General features: G+C 41.9%; 1 protein-coding gene across 6 annotated transcripts in view; it reads left to right on the forward strand.

Annotated features, from left to right (window-relative positions):
- Positions 1-1,983: 1,983 nt before the first annotated feature.
- Usp9x (ubiquitin specific peptidase 9 X-linked) overlaps positions 1,984-16,504 on the forward strand; it is a 107,303-nt gene continuing 92,782 nt past the window's right edge. For 2 of the 6 annotated variants that reach the window (XM_013348364.2, XM_013348367.2), the window contains exon 1: positions 2,544-3,252. The gene's annotated coding sequence lies outside the window, so the exon portion shown is untranslated. Of the gene's footprint in view, positions 2,274-2,543; positions 3,253-4,086; positions 4,106-4,245; positions 4,266-16,504 lie in introns of those variants that run through there. The other 4 variants (XM_013348365.2, XM_005352861.2, XM_026782227.1 and 1 more) reach the window with 4 other exon arrangements.

Below are 16,504 nucleotides of genomic sequence, written 5' to 3' on the forward strand. Positions count from 1 at the left end.
TCCACCAGCAAGGTAGAATTTCAATTTTTCTGCATCTGGCCTTGTTATCTCCTTGCTTTTTCTGTTAATAGTCTTAGACTATGTAATAGTAACAGACTATGAAGTGTTATCTCCTGTGACTCTGCTTGTGTTTCTCTAATGAATGGTGGTGGTAAGTATTTTTTCATGTATTTACTGGCCATTCATCTATTTGATGAATGAGTGTTCGAATCCTTTGCCAACTTTTATTTTTAAATTTTAATATTATTTTTCAAGATAGAATCTGACTACATAGGCCAGGCTGGACTCAAACTGAAGATTCTCCTGTCTAACCTAGAGTGCTGGGATTACAGGCACCTGCTGCCTTACACCCAGTTTCCTTTGCTTATTTTTACATTTTGAAAACTGTGTGTATGTGTGTTCATGTTGTGGATATGCACGAAAGAGGACAACTTGCAGGAGACCATTTACTTCTTCCACCATGTGGGTTCCAGGGATCAAGCTCAGGTTGTCAGGCTTGACAGCAAGCACTTTTACTCAGGAAAGACATCTCACCATCCCCTTTTGCTTCTTCTTCTTCTTTTTTTTTTTTTTTTTTGGATTTTGTAGACAGGGTTTCTCTGTAGCGTTTTGGTTCCTGTCCTGGAACTAGCTCTTATAGACCAGGCTGGCCTCGAACTCACAGAGATCTGCCTGCTTTTGCTTATTTTTATATTGAAGGATTTTTATTTGTTTTGCTGTTGAGCTGGTTTTATATATTGTGAATTTTAATTCCTTATTTAATGATTTAGAGATCGTTTAAAACATGCTGTAGGTTGCCTTTTTAGTCTATTGATTGTTACTTTAAGTTGACACAGTAATCATAAATATTTATAGGGCATAATGTGATAGTATTTTTTAGAGGATGGGGGAGGTAGACAGATCTCTAGCTTCAGTCTTACTAAAATCACGTAATAGTTTTATTACATGTATTAGTTTTATACAATAAATATTGCACGTGTTTCGTTATAAGGACTATAAATAATGTGTTCGGGGCACACTATTAGTTTTTGTGGCAAGAACTTTGTAAACAGTCTTGTGTTGCATAGAGAAATGTTTAAAACTTAACCAGTAACGTGCTGTCACCTAAATTCCTTGAGATTCCATTTAAAACGCTGCTTTATTAGAAATGAATGTATTTATAGCATAAACTTAACAGTCCTGTACACGATATATTTTATAGTATTTTATGATTTTACATGCGAGCTGCTACCCACAGGCACTTTTAAGTCAAAATGAAATGTGATAGATCAGTAATTGTCTTTATTTCCTTTTCATTTGTGCATTTTAGGAAAACCATACACTTGTTTCAAACTCCCCATCCCCCCCTTTGAGATTGCCCTGATAAATTTTTCCTCTGCAGCCTGCACTTCGGAATCTCAATATGCAGAAAATAGTCCCTGACATAGCGGATGGGTTCATAAGTCCCTTCCGGGTTCTCACACTGAATGGTGCTGATATGGCAATGTAAGTTTTATTTTGCTACGTTTAGCATTACCGAGTAGCTAGCTGCCTGGTACGGTATACAACTTTTGTCTTTACTGTTTTAACGATTCCTGTGTCCAAAATGTGCCCATTCCCAGCCAGTGTGCCTTTAAGGCTGACGAAATGCTTTCAGGTACTGATGCTGCAGGACCGTGTGAATGAGCTGCTTAAAGCGCCTCCCTCAAAGAGTGGGAAAGAGGCCCCCACTCCGAAGGAGTTCTAGCCACACCTTCCCCCTATCGGCAGAGAGCAGGTGGTCAAACCCTTAGGACCTGGCACCGCCGCTCAGTGGCCCGTCCCGTCCTCGTGTCACGTGATGCGGGTCAGCTGCGCAGTCGGGACCCTCAAGCAAGGCGGCTGCAACCGTCTAGCACTAGGACCCAGGAATCTCGACTTTCCGTCCCCCCCCCTCCCCCGCACTGTCCCGGAAAAGGGGGAGGCTTATGACGTCATCATCCGGGCACTCGACGGCGGGGCCACGGTTCACAATGGAACAAAAACAAGCAGCTAGCCCTAGTCAAACTCGGCGACGCGGCTGCAGCTTGCTCCTTTAACCCTCGCCTGCCCATATCCCCGCCATTCCCGACAGTCCAGTCCGTTCGCCCGCTCCGCACGCCAGAACTCCGGCCTCTTTCCCTTCCCCCACCCCAGCCTCTTCTTCGGAGCTTTTTGGGGCGACTGTCAGCTCTCGGCCGGGTCCCTTGGCCGAAGAGGATGGAAGAGTCTCTGGCCCTCGCATGACCCTCCCGAGGGGCCGTCCGGAAGCCACGGTAGGGCCGAACGCCGGTATTGTCTTCCCCTCCCCCCACCCGGGTCGTCGAGTTTCAGGCGTCCACCGCCTCAGCCGGCCCCCTAGCGGCGCGCGTTCTTCCCGCTCCCCCACCAACCTGAGGTGGCCGGAGAGGCGAGGGGGCAGCTGGCCGAGAGGGGGGCTGGGCAGGGGGAGGGGCGGGTCGAGAGCGAAGGGGCGGGGTCTTGGAGGGGCGGGGCCTGACGGGGGCGGAGACGCGGCGAGCCTTGGGCGGCACTGGGACTAGTGGGAGTCTGCGCTGCTGCCGCCGCTGCTGTTCTGCGTCGCCGCCGCCGACTCCACTGCCGTCGCCGCCACTGGCCGTGCGGGTTTCTTTCTCTTTTTTTTTTTTCGGTTTTGATTAGTTGGTTCCGCCATATTGACGAGGCCGTGATACCCAAGGCTGCGGAAGCTAGTCTCCGCCCGTGGCGGAGCCGCAAGCTAGGTAGCCGGCCCGTTCGGGCCTCGTCTGTCTCCGCGAACCCCCTCCCTGCCTTGCACCGGCTCCCAGGCCTCGCGGGAGCCGGCCGCTGCCGCCTCTCCCTCACGGGAGGCGGCTGCCTTTAGCGCCCCGGGACTTGGGGTCGCTGACGGGAGCGAGGAGCGGAGCTGCAGGCAGGCGAGCAGGCCCGGAGTGGGGGGACAGAGGCGGCGTCTAGGGGAAGGTGAAACTGCCGCTGCAGGAGGAGGAGCAGGAGGAGGTGACGCAGGAGAAACGCACCGCCCGGAGCTTGACTGAGCTCTGAGAGCGCCCCAGCCTGAGGGGAGAAGGGGAAGAGAGCCGCCGTCGGCTGAGCGGCTGAGAGGGAGGAGGAGGCGGCCGCAGCCGCCGTGGCCCTAGGGCGGCCAGCGTGAGGAGCGCCGCGCCGTGTCGCACGCGTGCAGCCTCTCCTCACGTTCTGTCCGGCCTCGAGCTTTTGCCTTGCGCCTCCGCGTGTCCTGCTTCTGAAGACTGCTGGGTGAGTAGCCGACAGCTGGCCCGAGGGGTGGGGAGCCGGGCGCGGGCGAGGGGGTGTGCGTGCGAGGGCCGGCCCTCCCTGGGGGCCGCTGACGGAGCACCGGCGGGGGCTTTCTCCGCGGCCGCGCGCGACCCTCGGCCGTGCCCCCGGCCGGCGGTCCGTGTGCGCGTGTGACGGGGAGCGCGTCCGTGTGCGCGCGCGCGTGTGTGTCCGTGTGCGTGTGAGTGTTTTGGACTGGCAGGGAAAATGGCTGACGGCTCCGGCCCTCCCCTTCCTCCCCCTTCCCGTCCTGACTGGAGTGGAGAGGAGGATGAAGGCTCCGGGCGCGGCGTGCCGCCCCTCAACCCGTGCGGGAGTCGGCCCCGAGCGCGTGACGGCGCCGGGGAGGGGGGTCCGCGCGCCCCTTCACCCCGCCGCGGATGCCCTCAGCCTGTTCCACTTGACACCGAACGCCATTACTGAGGAGGAGTGATTTGGGGCGGGCGGGCGCTAGGCCGCGGCGACGCCTGGCTATCGGGCCTGCCGGCGCGGCCACCTCCCCTCCGCCCTCGGCGATAACCGCGGGCGCGCGCCCCGTGCCAGAGCCGGGCCCGGTTATCGGCGGCCCACACCCCCTCCCCCCGGCCCCGGCAGCGGCGCGCGGCCCAAGGCCGGGCAGGCTGCTCGCACGCCGAAGTCGCCTCCGAGCGCGAGCAGACCTGCCACCTTTCTATTTTTAACTCTTCCTCAAGACGGCAACGGTGACAAAATACTCGCGTGTGCGAGGCGCTGCCTAATAAAACCTTCAGCCGCCAGTGACGGGAGGCCCCGGCCGGCGGGAGCTGTGGCTCGCTTCTCATTCATTGGGAACTAGGTGCGGATGCTGGGCGAGGGCGGGGGGTTTGTTATTGTTTGCACGGCCCCAGCCGCCGGAACTTGGCCTTTTTTCTCGACGACGTGCCACAGCGAGGCACTCTCCCTCTGGAAGTTTGTAGTTCCACCGTTAATTGGGTTCTCACGGCCGCAGTTTACAGGTGTGTCTGATTGCCGCGGACTGGCGTTGAGAGTGGGGGTGGGGATTCTGGGTTTAGGTTCAATTCTTATGCTAATGTTTGGAGGAGAGACATTTGTAATTTTTTTTTCACCTTAAAACTCACCAGCCTTTCATATCTATCCATCCTTTGTATAATTTCACTCAAGAAGAATTATTTTGGGTGTACTGATGTGGAAACTTTGCAGCCGGTATCTGTTAGTTCATTAGCTCCCTTTATTGTAAGGACTGGCTAACGAGAACTAGGGTTTCTTTTTAACCCGCACATTTGAACTTAAAAATAGAGACTACAAGCTCTCTAGGTCCTTTCAGTCTGTTGAATCACCAGGCTGCCATTTTGGCTTTAGTAAAATGTCCTCCAATTTCTTGGAAGATTTAGGTATTAGATATATCGAGATAACAGCATTTCTTTTATCATGTTTAAACTTGCGTGCATTGTCATACCTTGTAACTTTAACCTTCTAAACTTTATTGTTCCAGTGTTTGGGTACACTGAAAGCCGGAAGTATTAGGAATTGACGTTCCAAGGGTGAGATTAAAAATAATTGTTTTGTTTTCTCTCACTAAAAATTCCAGGTTTTAAACAATGTGAATGTCTTCGTCCTTTTTCTTATCGACACCTACCCCCCCACACGGAGACGTGCTGTTATCTTAATACTATTTCTTCCTTTCGTTTGCTGACCTTGGCAGATTCTAAGAGAATGTCTGTGGGACTTGAAGAAAAGAACAGTATGGTCGAGAATCTGTTGCTTTTTTTTTTTTTCCTGAAAGTAACTTTAAAAAGTAGATTTTATCCTTAAATTATGGAGCACTTAATTGGGTCCCTCCATTTTCCTCCTAATTCAGTGGAACGCTCCGGTAGGATTGACTTTGGTTCTTTTTTCTACTAGGACCTTGCAGTACATTTTCTGATAATCACTGGAAGAGCGATTTAGTGGTGTCTATTCAAAAATTATTTTTCTTTATCATAGTATTAATAGTATTAATTAGGGATGTTTGTCAGAAACTCCCAGTCATTTGTTTTTGATTAGTTGGACACATGAAAACTTATATTCGCTTATGTTTTCTATTTAATAGATCAATTTAAAGTTTTTATATTTCTGGAATTTTATTATTGGAACCAGTCTTTGTTTAAAGCCGGTGAGAGAAAATTATTTGAAATACATAGGGGTGTCGGGCTGGAGAAGTGGCTCAGTGGTTGAGTACATGTGGTTCTTGCAGTGGACCCAAGTTGGATTCCCATCACCCACATTGGGCAGCCCACAACTGTCTGTGAATCCCTCGGGTATCTGACACCCCTCTGACCTGTGTATACACACACACACACATTATTAAATTGTGTGTGTGTTAGTCTTTGAGACCCTAAGCTGAGGAAGTCGTTACTGAGTTTTGTTTTAAAAGCATATAATTCTTTTATTATTATTGGCATATTTTCTTGCTGGTATGTTTTCTGAATCTTGAAATGTTTTCAAAAATTGAGAAACAGTCTAGGTTTCCATTTCATTGTTTGAGGATCTGCATCTTTGAAAATCATCATTTGTTGTATTTTTACACATTATAATAGTGTTTGGGAAAGAATTACATTGATTCTCAACTCCAAATGTTAAAATATAACAAAAACCTCAATGGATTCTATGTGGGCCTGGATTTTATATATATATATATATATATATTTAACATTTAAGCATTCTCATTTATAAAATTATATGGGTATTATTTTCCTTATATACCAGCAGAGGGCCTGCCATCTGTCATACTCTGCTGGTGGTACTTTAACTTATGTGCCATATTAGTGAAATGTTAGGTTGTTTTTGTTTTGTTTTTTTTGAGACAGGATTTCTCTGTGTAGCTCTGGGTGTCTTGGAACTTGCTTTGTAGACCAGGCTGGCCTCAAACTCACAGAGAACCTCTTGCCTCTGCCTCCAAGGTGCTGGCATTAGAGGTGTGTGCCACAATTGCCTGCCTACTATTTTTTTTTTTAATTAGAGCCTTTTTAGTTTGTTTTCTGTACCAGAGTAGCTTTAGATTAGTTTTGTTTGTAAGACTATCAAAATAACTTGTTTAACCATGAAAGATAGGTATCTTCCCATGTCTAACAAAATGTTCAGAGTGATAGGTTAGTTAGTGAATTTATAGCTTAAATAATAAGAGGCAACTTTTATATTTCTGTAATGAAAACATAAATTTTATATTCACTAAAAATTTTTAAGGCCAAGGGTTTCATTTAGCATTTTGTAGCCTTTGTTGACAATTATGGAATGAAAATAGCCATAACAGACATAAGGTGTGTGTGTCCTGTTTTCTTAGGGCATAATGCATGCTAGGATAGTGGAATGCTACCACCAAGTTATATCTCTTGTCCCTATGGTCATTCTCTCCCCCCACCCCCCCTTTGAGACGGGGTTTGTGTAGCCCTGGCTGTTCTGGAACTTGCTCTGTAGTCCAGGCTGGCCTTTGACTTACAGAGGTCTGAGTGTTTCTGCTTCCTAAGTGCTGGGATTAAAGGAGTGCACCAACACCATCTGGCCCCTATGATCATTCTTAATGTGACACAAGAATCCTTAAATACTTTAGTGAATTTTAGAAACTTGAAATTTTAGTGGTCTTTAATGTCCTTTTGTATTATGTTTCTGTGTTCTGAGACAAGAGCTCACAAACCTAGGCTAGACTCAAGGTGGCTGTGTAGTCAAAGATGACTTTAAACTCCCCATCCTTCTGCCTCCACCTTCCAAGTGCTGGGATTGCAGGTAATGTGATGCTAAAATGATGACTACTATAGTATATTTTTAGAGAAAAGATACGGGAAAGTATTATATTAAGATGATATTTACCTAAAATTATACTTGAACTTTGCCAAAAGGATGAGAAGTGACTAAAAATTAATTTTCAAGTATTACCTATGCTATGTTCTATGTACCTTACACATACATTCAACAAATGACTTTTGGTTGTTGTATAGTTTGGTGTTTCAGACTGGGTCCCTATGAAGGACAGATTGGCCCTCAGCCTTCAAAATACTTGAGACTACAGACCTGCCATGCCACACTGAGAAATTTCCAATTTTATTCTGGATGATTGCCTAACAGTTATTTTTTTGCCTTTGTGTCAGAATCATTTGTGGAACTTTTTCAAAGTATGTTTACCTTGGTCTTATTCTATAATTGGAGCATTAACTGGCCTTTTAAAGGGAAAAAGGTAGGACAAAGTAAGAACTACAAGCCTGATGACTAGAGAGCTTCCTCTCGGCAACCCAGGCCAGGAGAGTGTGTGTTTGTTTGGTTTTTGGTTTTCCAGTTCATTTTAGGGAAAGGGAGCATTTGTATGTAGCCCTGTGCATTTTGTGTTCTGTTAGATAGCAACACTCTTGAACCTAATTTTGATAGTCAAACCCAGATATAGGGAGAAATTCAGGGATTAAATTGATAGGTATATGAGACACTGATTGCACAGACATGCTTCACATATGTGCGTGTGTGTATACATACGTATTTACTCATTTATCAGTTCTGAGCACCTTCTTAAGAGTTAAGGTTTCTTCCGGGTAGGGTGGTGCACACCTTTAATCCTAGAGGCAGGGGAAGGTGGTTCTCTCTGAGTTCGAGGCCCATCTGGTCTACAAGAGCTAGTTCCAGGACTGGCTCCAAAGCAACACCGAGAAACCCTGTCTTGAAAACAAACAAACAAAAAAGAGTTAAGGTTTCTGACTCCAGAATTAATGTTTTTAATATCTTTTTAAGGCACTGACTTTATTTCATCTGTCACATATTTATTTGGTGTCTGCTTTGTGCTAGGCATTGTTTTAGCAACTACTATTGTGTAAAAGAAGCAGGACAGGATTATTCATCTCCAAAGTCCCTCCAAGGCCTTGTCATTTTTGTGTGTTTTGTAGAAAACTGATTTAGGTAGTTATAAGTAGATCTTTGTTAAGATGTAAGCCAATGAGATTGTCCTATTTTCATTTTCTTTAAAATAGAATATTCTGAACTTATTTTTATATATTAAGGATGGTATAAATGAGTTTTTGTTTTTGAGCCCATCTCTATGTCACTATGTGTGTAGCCTGACCTGGAACTTGCTATGTAGACCAGGCTGGCCACAAACTCAGATCCACTTGCCTCTGCCTCCCAGTGCTAGGATACCAAAGTTACTATACCCAGCTGGAAATGGATTCTTGAGCATTCTTGGCAATGGACTTTAGGAATTGATTCTCTACTCCTACACTGTCTGCTTTTGTTTTATTCATTTTGTTTAGTTGCTTTAATTATTCTTGTCTTCCCATAGCCCCACTCACACCTGTAGTCACAGCCCTTGGGAGCCTGAGGCAGGACTGGAGGAGATGGACCAATATAGGAAGGGCCTGTCTCAAAAAGTTGTTGGTTGTTGTTTTGTTTTTGTCCTTTATGTACTTTTAGCTTGGTCAATTCTATCTACCCAAATTCAGTCCTAAGTCACACATTGATACTTAACCTACAGAAAGCGCCTGGCAGATGTATGCTTGGTAACCATTTGGTAAACATAGTTCTATGTATGCCATTATACTTGTTTATGGGGGGGGGGGGAGGCTGCTTGTGGAGGTCAGTCTTTTTTCTCCTACCATCTGTGTTCCTGGGGATGAAACTCAAGATTGTCGGGCTTGGTGGTAAATATCTTTATCTACTGTATCATCTTACCAGCTCTCAACACGATTTTTTAAAAGCTGGGTGGTAGTGGCATATAACTTTAAATCCCAGCACCGGAGAGGCAGAGTCAAGTGCATCTCTGAGTTTGAGGCCAGTTTACTCTACAGAGCTAGTTGCAGGACAGCCAGGGCTACACAAACCTTTTCTCAGGAAACAAAAAAAGAGTACATAGCTACTTTCCCAGGCAACTTGGTTCCTTTCCCAGTACCTACATATGCTGACTTAAAATCCACAACTATAGTTTCAGGGGATCCGATACTGCTTTTTGACCTGTGAACACCAGGTGTGCATGTGGTGAAACACACATACATACCTGCAGGCAAAAAACTCAATACATCAGTCTTGTGAAAATGTCTATTTTTGCTGTTTTAATTTTTCTCTTCACTACTTAGAGGAATCACTTGACCTAATAAGCCTTTATTTTTATTATGTGTGTGTTGGGGGTGGGCAAACTATGTAATTTTTGTGGGCCTGAAACTTACTGTGTTGTTCAAGGCTGGCCTTCAACTGAGATATGCCTCTGGAGTGCTGGGATTAAAAGGCATGGGTCACTATGCCAGGCTTCCTTTTTTTTTTGTTTTGTTTTAAGCTTTATTTTATTTATATGAGTGTTAAGTGCACATGTGAATTCATTGCTCCAAAGGTTCTTAAGAAGGCATTGTATCCCTTGGAACTGGAGTTATAGATAGTTCTAAGCCACCATGTGGCTTACTTAAAAACCAAACCCAGGTCCTCAGCAAGAGCCAAGTACTCTTAACCATTAAGCCATTTCTTCATTCCCAGTAATCTTTTTATGATGAATTCTGGGATGAATTTAGTATGAATCTAGTCTGTCTTTGTTTCTGCCTCTTATTTTTTTGGAGACAAGGTTTCTCTTGTGTGAACAGCCCTGATTGTCCTGGAATTTGCTCTGTAGACAGGTTGGCCTCGAATGAATTTATAGAGATCTGCCTGTATCTGCCTTCTGAGTGCTGGCATTAAAAGCGTGGGCCACCACTGCCCTGCTGAATCTAGTCATTTTTTTTAGTGAAGAAAATGGTCTGGTGAGATGAAGAAACATAACCAAGATACCATATATATACACACTTCTTCATGAAACTGTTTCCATAACTAAAAAAATATGAGTTGTTTTCTAAATCATTACCTTTGCTATCATCAGTTAATGAATAAGATCAGGGATTTTGTCCTTTACCTTTTGATATTTATAGAGCACCGACAACAATGCTATTTACATAACTGCTTATTGATTCCCTGAATGACAAAATTGGGATCCTATTTTATTTGCAGTAGCAGAGATTAAAACCAGGGCCTTGAACCAAGTGTTCTCTCAGCCACTAACCTATATGTACCCTCAGTTCCACCCCTCCCTCCTTCCTTTAGTTTTTATTTCGAGACAAGAGTCTCACATAGTTGCGTAGGCTGGCCTTAAAGTACCTGTGTAGCCCAAATAGGCCTTGAACCTTCTGCCTTACCTTCCAGAGTAGATAGGATGACCCGTGGTTGGGGTTGGAGAGTGGGGACAACATAACACTGGAAGATTGTTTGAATTTTAAGTTTTTAAAAATTACTGTATTTTATTGTACAAAATAAGCTTTATTATAATTTCTAAATGTTTCTAGTATACTTTGATCATTCCCTTTTTTTTTGTTTTTTGAGACAGGGTTTCTCTGTAGCTTTGGGGCCTGTTCTGGAACTAGCTCTTGTAGACCAGGCTGACCTCGAACTCACAGAGATCCGCCTGCCTCTGCCTCCCAAGTGCTAGGATTAAAGGAGTGCAACACCACCGCTTGCCTCTCACCTTCTTCTATTATCCATTCTTGCTTCCCTCTGCCCCCCTTCATCCTTTTTCTCAAAGTTGCCGTTCTACTTTCATGATTTTTTTTATATAACTTAGCTTATCTTCTAAGATGTTGTGTTTTTGTTGACTTTCCTATTGAAAGTGCCCTAATTTTTAATTCATATCAAAGCATCGCTCAGGTGGGGTAAAGGCTGTCGTCGTTACTTTTACAGCCTAAGAAACTGAGACAATGAAGTGACTGATAGCTAGGATCACTGGGCAAGTAAAATGCTTAGGAAAGAGTAAGCATTGTCCCCAACATCTCTCCTGGAATGAACTGGACTAAATCTCTATACATATGCATCATTATTTTCTGACACCTTACACTTTTTTCTGTAACTTAAAATTTATGTTAACTTTGTACATATTAGACCCAGGTTAATCAAATTCTGTCAAAGGGGATCTTTTTTTGGGGGAAGGGGATAATTTTGAGCTGCTTGTTGGGCTATTAGATTCCAACCTGTACATTCTGAATATGGAAGGGAAAAAATAATGAGGAAAATGGGAGAGAAGGCGAACCCTGTCTTAGTGCCTCATGTTTTGCTGACTGGTGGCTATTGAGAGTCGTAAGTTTTGGTGGTTGGTCACTGGTCTCTTTCTGACTGTCTTTAACTTGACATCAGAGAACATGACTGTTTAGAACCATATTCTAACCTTAACAGTGGATTGTTTCTAAGGACAATAGTGCAAAAGAAAGTGCTCTCCTTGATGACAACTCAGGTCAAAGGAAAGATTGGCTAAACCTTTTCTGTAAAAGGTGAGTTATTAAGTAGTTTGAAATTTGTGGGCCAAGAGGTAAAATTTGGTATATTAAATTGTATGTTGAAATAAAAATGTAACTAGACACAGTTAAGTATAATTCAGGTCTAATGAGAAAAAATGGAATTTGGTTTGGTAGTATAATCTAGTATTTTGCTTAATTGGAAATTTTAAGTCAATGTTCTCTCGCAAATCAATTGCAAGCCATTTTGTGTTAAATTCATTCTTGGCTTGTAGGCTGAACAAAACAAAAAAACCAAAAACAAACCAAGAGGTTGGATTTTGTTTGACCTTAGTTTGCCTGTCCTGATTTAAAGAGAAGTAGTTCCCAAAAAGTTCCCAGGTAGGGAATTACCCCTAGAGAATTACTTGATTAATTCTAGCATATCCTACTTCATCAGTCTATCACGGTCTAATTCTATCTTGAATATTTTGAGTTGTGCTTAATTTAAAATTTATGTTATGTAGTAAATGTCTGTTATGTACTAGGATGTACTGTGTATTAGGTATTGTACTAGGTAATAAAAATACAAGGTTAGAAAAACAGAATTAAGATGAGTTTAAATTAGTCTTCATATACGCTTTGTTAGAGTCTGAGATAAAACATTTTGAAAGCAGGCCAGTGGTAAAAGCTAAATTGGAAAAGAGTCTTCTATCAAATACAGTGATACTTTCTTCATCTGGTATAAATTTTCAGAACATTAAAGCTCTCTTTCTAAACACTTAAACTGTAATTTAATATTTGATGGAAAGCTTTCTTTCAGAGGTATTATGCTTTATAATTTTATCTGATTTTGAAATTAACAACAGATAATATACCAATATATCAATCAGGTTATGATACAGAGTGGTTTTAGTAGTAGTCTGGAAGGTCCCCTTATTACTCCAAAAACATTTTAACCTCTGATTTTTTTAATTAAGTCATATATATACATATATTTGCTTAATGCATGATTCACTAATTTTTTCATTACTGTGAAATGTGCATTTTATGAAATCTTGTTTTATTTATCCATTCTTCTGTTGGTTGTCACTCAGATTTCAGTCATTTATTTTTTTTAACCAATGCAAATGTTGACAGAGCCTGGCATAGTGGGACACACCTTTAATCCCAGCACTCAGAGGCAGAGATAGGCAATCTAAATTCTAGGTCAGCCAGGTCTACAGGTCTACATCATGAGACTTGTCTTTAAAAAAAAAGAGAGAGGCCTGGCGATAGTGGTGCACGCCTTTAATCCCAGCACTCGGGAGGCAGAGGCTGGTGGATCTCTGTGAGTTCGAGACCAGCCTGGTCTACAGAGCTAGTTCCAGGACAGGCTCCAAAGCCACAGAGAAACCCTGTCTCGAAAAAACAAAAAAAAAAAAAGAGAGAGAGAATACACACACATTTTGTGCATGTCTTTGGTAGTTAACTAACTTCACATTTAAGTATATATAGTTTATTATAATCTCCGTTTTGTGAAATAAAACTGAAAATTTTTGTTGGTGTAGTTCCAACTAGCCCTTTGTTTCTTAATAATAGTGTTAGGTGTGTGACAATAGACTGGGGGTGGTTAGATGTATTTCAGATCAGACTGGGTATATTTGGAGACCCTGTCTTTTTTTTTTTTTTAATTTTGCTCACTACGTACCCATTTTAAATGTGAATTTCCATTTTTTGCTTGAACATGGCTTTTCTGTTTAAGAATTAATCTTTTTGGTCTTATTTTGTGTGCTGAAACCTAAATTTAGTATTGATTGCACAAAGACAGAATTTAGAATGGAATTAACGTATATAAACACTCTTAATAGAAAACAGTTGAAGCCAGGTGGTGGTGGTGGCAAACACCTTTAATTCCAGCACCTGGGAGGAGGAGGCAGGTGGACCTCCAGAGTTCGAGGCCAGCCTGGTCTACAGAGCCAGGACAGCCAGGGCTACACAGAGAAACCCTATTTCAACAAACAAACAAAAAACAACTGAAATGCCTTCATGGTGAATATAATTCATAAAATATATACAACAGTTTATTAGCAATAAAAAGTGAAGTACTGATACATACTATAACTTAAATGAACTTTAAAAGCATTCTGAAGTGAAACGAGTTGCAGAAGATAGTAGATTAAGGGCCAAAGGAATGAGGAGTGACTGATTAATGATGGGCGTATGGTTTCTTTCTCTTTTTCTGGTGCTGGTTATGGAATTTCAGGTTTTCTTGCATACAGTTTACCCCTGAGCTGAACCCTTAGCTTTTGGATGAGGTTTCTTTGTGGATGGTGAAAATACTGCAGAATTGTGGCAATTATGTAACTACATATACAAAGACCCTTTCAATTGTGCAGTTCAGATAAATGATCAGTTTTGTGGATTTTGAATATGCTGGAGATAACCTCATTAATGAGAAGCAATTTGAAGTTTTGTTTCCTTTGTCAGATCCTTTACTCCTTTTTTGCCTTTCCTTTTTTTTTTGGATTTTCGAGACAGGGTTTTTCCGTAGCTTTTGGTTCCTGTCCTGGAACTAGTTCTTGTAGACCAGGCTATCCTCGAACTCACAGAGATCCGCCTGCCTCTGCCTCCCGAGTGCTGGGATTAAAAGCGTGCGCCACCACCGCCCAGCTTGCCTTTACTTTTTTTACTTAACCAGTCTAGTTGTGGAAGATCCAGGCAAGTAAAAAGATGTATATAAAGTTAATTATTAATGATCTATCTGCCTTGATTAAATTATTTATTAAATGAAGTCCTTGTTTTATTCTTTTGGATTAGTTGCTTTTAAAGCTGTTTGACAAAGATTAATAAATTCTGTAAACTGATAACTTTGAGTTCATCTTATGCTGCCATTTCAAGAGTAGGGTAGGTGATACATGTTACAGAAGGGTTTTCTACTTGATAGGTGATTTATGTCTTCGATGTTTTAAACAGTGTTGCTCACATATGTTGGCTGATACGTTTTGGGGGCTGGAATTTATCGTACTCTTGTATCCTTTGCAAGGATTTAATAAAGACATTTTAAATAAAAGTATATCTGTTGAAAAGAGACCCAGAACTATATGTACAATAAGTTCCAGTATTTTGGAGAAAGAGGATGCAGGTAGATATTTAGCCTAATGTTATATTTTGGGGGGCAGAACTGTAACCAATAAACCAGTCACATAGGGAAGTAGCTTTTTCATTGTAGAAAAAAGAAAAAAAACTTTTGTTGGCAGCAAGGAGCACTGCAATGTTAAAAACGTCCAGAGGAAGAGTAGATATAGACTCTACTTCATTTTGACTGGCTATTTTCAAATCTTAAATGTACTTTGAGCCATCCCATCCTGATTGCCTACAAGGTTCTGGCTTTTTGTGTACTTCTTTGTAGTCTTTTTTTTTTTTTTTTCATGAATCACAAGTTGTTAATCTGTTTTCATCTATTGATTTCTGGGATAATGAGAATAGCAGACCGACTTAACACATGAATGATGTGTTGGTGCCAAGGGCAAATGATACCATAGCACATACCATGTGTACAGAGTGGTGTGGTAATTGAAGTAGAAGTGGGAAAGCTGTCTCCCACATGACATATGATGGTTGTATACACATGAAACCTCAGAAACTCAAGCCTTAGTAGTCACAACTACTTTGACCTCTGTCATGTTAATAGGTTTGTTTGTACTTAGTTAATGCATATATTTTGGTTTTATAGTTATATACTTATTTATATAACTATAAAACCAAAATAAATGTTTAATCTTAATTTTGTTTCTGTATATATTTAAGTAACTTTTATTTGTTGATCTATTTATTTATTTTGGGTTTTTCAGGATAAGGTTTTTCTGGGTAGCCCTGGCTGTCCTGGAACTTGCTTTGTAGACTGGGTTGTCCTTGAACACCTTGAACTCAGGCCTGGCTCTCTTAAGTTACATTTGTAATAGGAAGTAATTAAAAGATTCTCTTTAGAACCAGAATTAGAAAATTGGAGCCAGTTTAGCCTTGATAGAAACCTAGCAGGTATAGTCATGACCTGGGACCACAATTGCATACTTATTACTAAGTCATTTCTCCATTAAATAGGAAAGATACGTTTCTACCTCAGGGTGATTCATTTGTATGTTCTTTCATTCAGCAGATAATTAGTAAGTTGTATGGCACTGCTTAATTTTGATATCTTCTTATTACTAGTTTCTTTAATTTCCTTTCTATTAAATTTTCTTTAGATCTAAAACTCTGATAGGAATATTATAACACTATGAATTTTATTGCAGAAGGTAAGAATTTTTTTTCTTGAAATTCATTTTCACAAAGTACGGTATAACTATCAAGTATAGTAGAGTTTTGGGTTGATGCAATAGAATATTAACAGCTATATTATGTGAAACTATTGAAATTACGTATTTCACAAATCATCCATAGCAATTGTGAACAATATATCGAAAGCAGAAAATCTTGAAAATGTATTTTGGAGACTTTCCTTGAATTAGCCTAGAGATCATATTTTTAAGGAGCCTTTGAAGATTCAAAAATAAGAATTGCCAAGGATGAGTAATAATCTTAATCAGCATTTTGAGAAATAACCAACACTTGTTAAACAACCTATCATTTATTGGGTTCCTTCTGTGTGTTCCTGGCACTTGCACATTCTCTCATTAAAGCATTCTAATAATCTCTAGAAGTGTTAGCCACCTAGAGAGAGCAAGATAATACTTGGAGATAGAACTTTTTGTTGTGGGTCTGTTGTATTACACTGTATACATTGCTGAGAAAAACCTGTATTCTGCATAATCATCCACAAAAAAATAATGGGGTTTGTGGGAAACAGTAGAATGGAGAGCAATTTGATTACCCGAAATTAGTAACAGTTTAAAAAAAAGGATGCAATAAACGGCCTTTGAAAAGGTCCTAGGGGGCTGGAGAGATGGCTCAGAGGTTAAGAGTATTGCCTGCTCTTCCAAAGGTCCTGAGTTCAATTCCCAGCAACCACATGGTGGCTCACAACC

This window comes from Microtus ochrogaster, chromosome 10 (assembly GCF_000317375.1).
Source record: "Microtus ochrogaster isolate Prairie Vole_2 chromosome 10, MicOch1.0, whole genome shotgun sequence".
In the NCBI taxonomy this organism is placed as follows: domain Eukaryota; kingdom Metazoa; phylum Chordata; class Mammalia; order Rodentia; family Cricetidae; genus Microtus; species Microtus ochrogaster.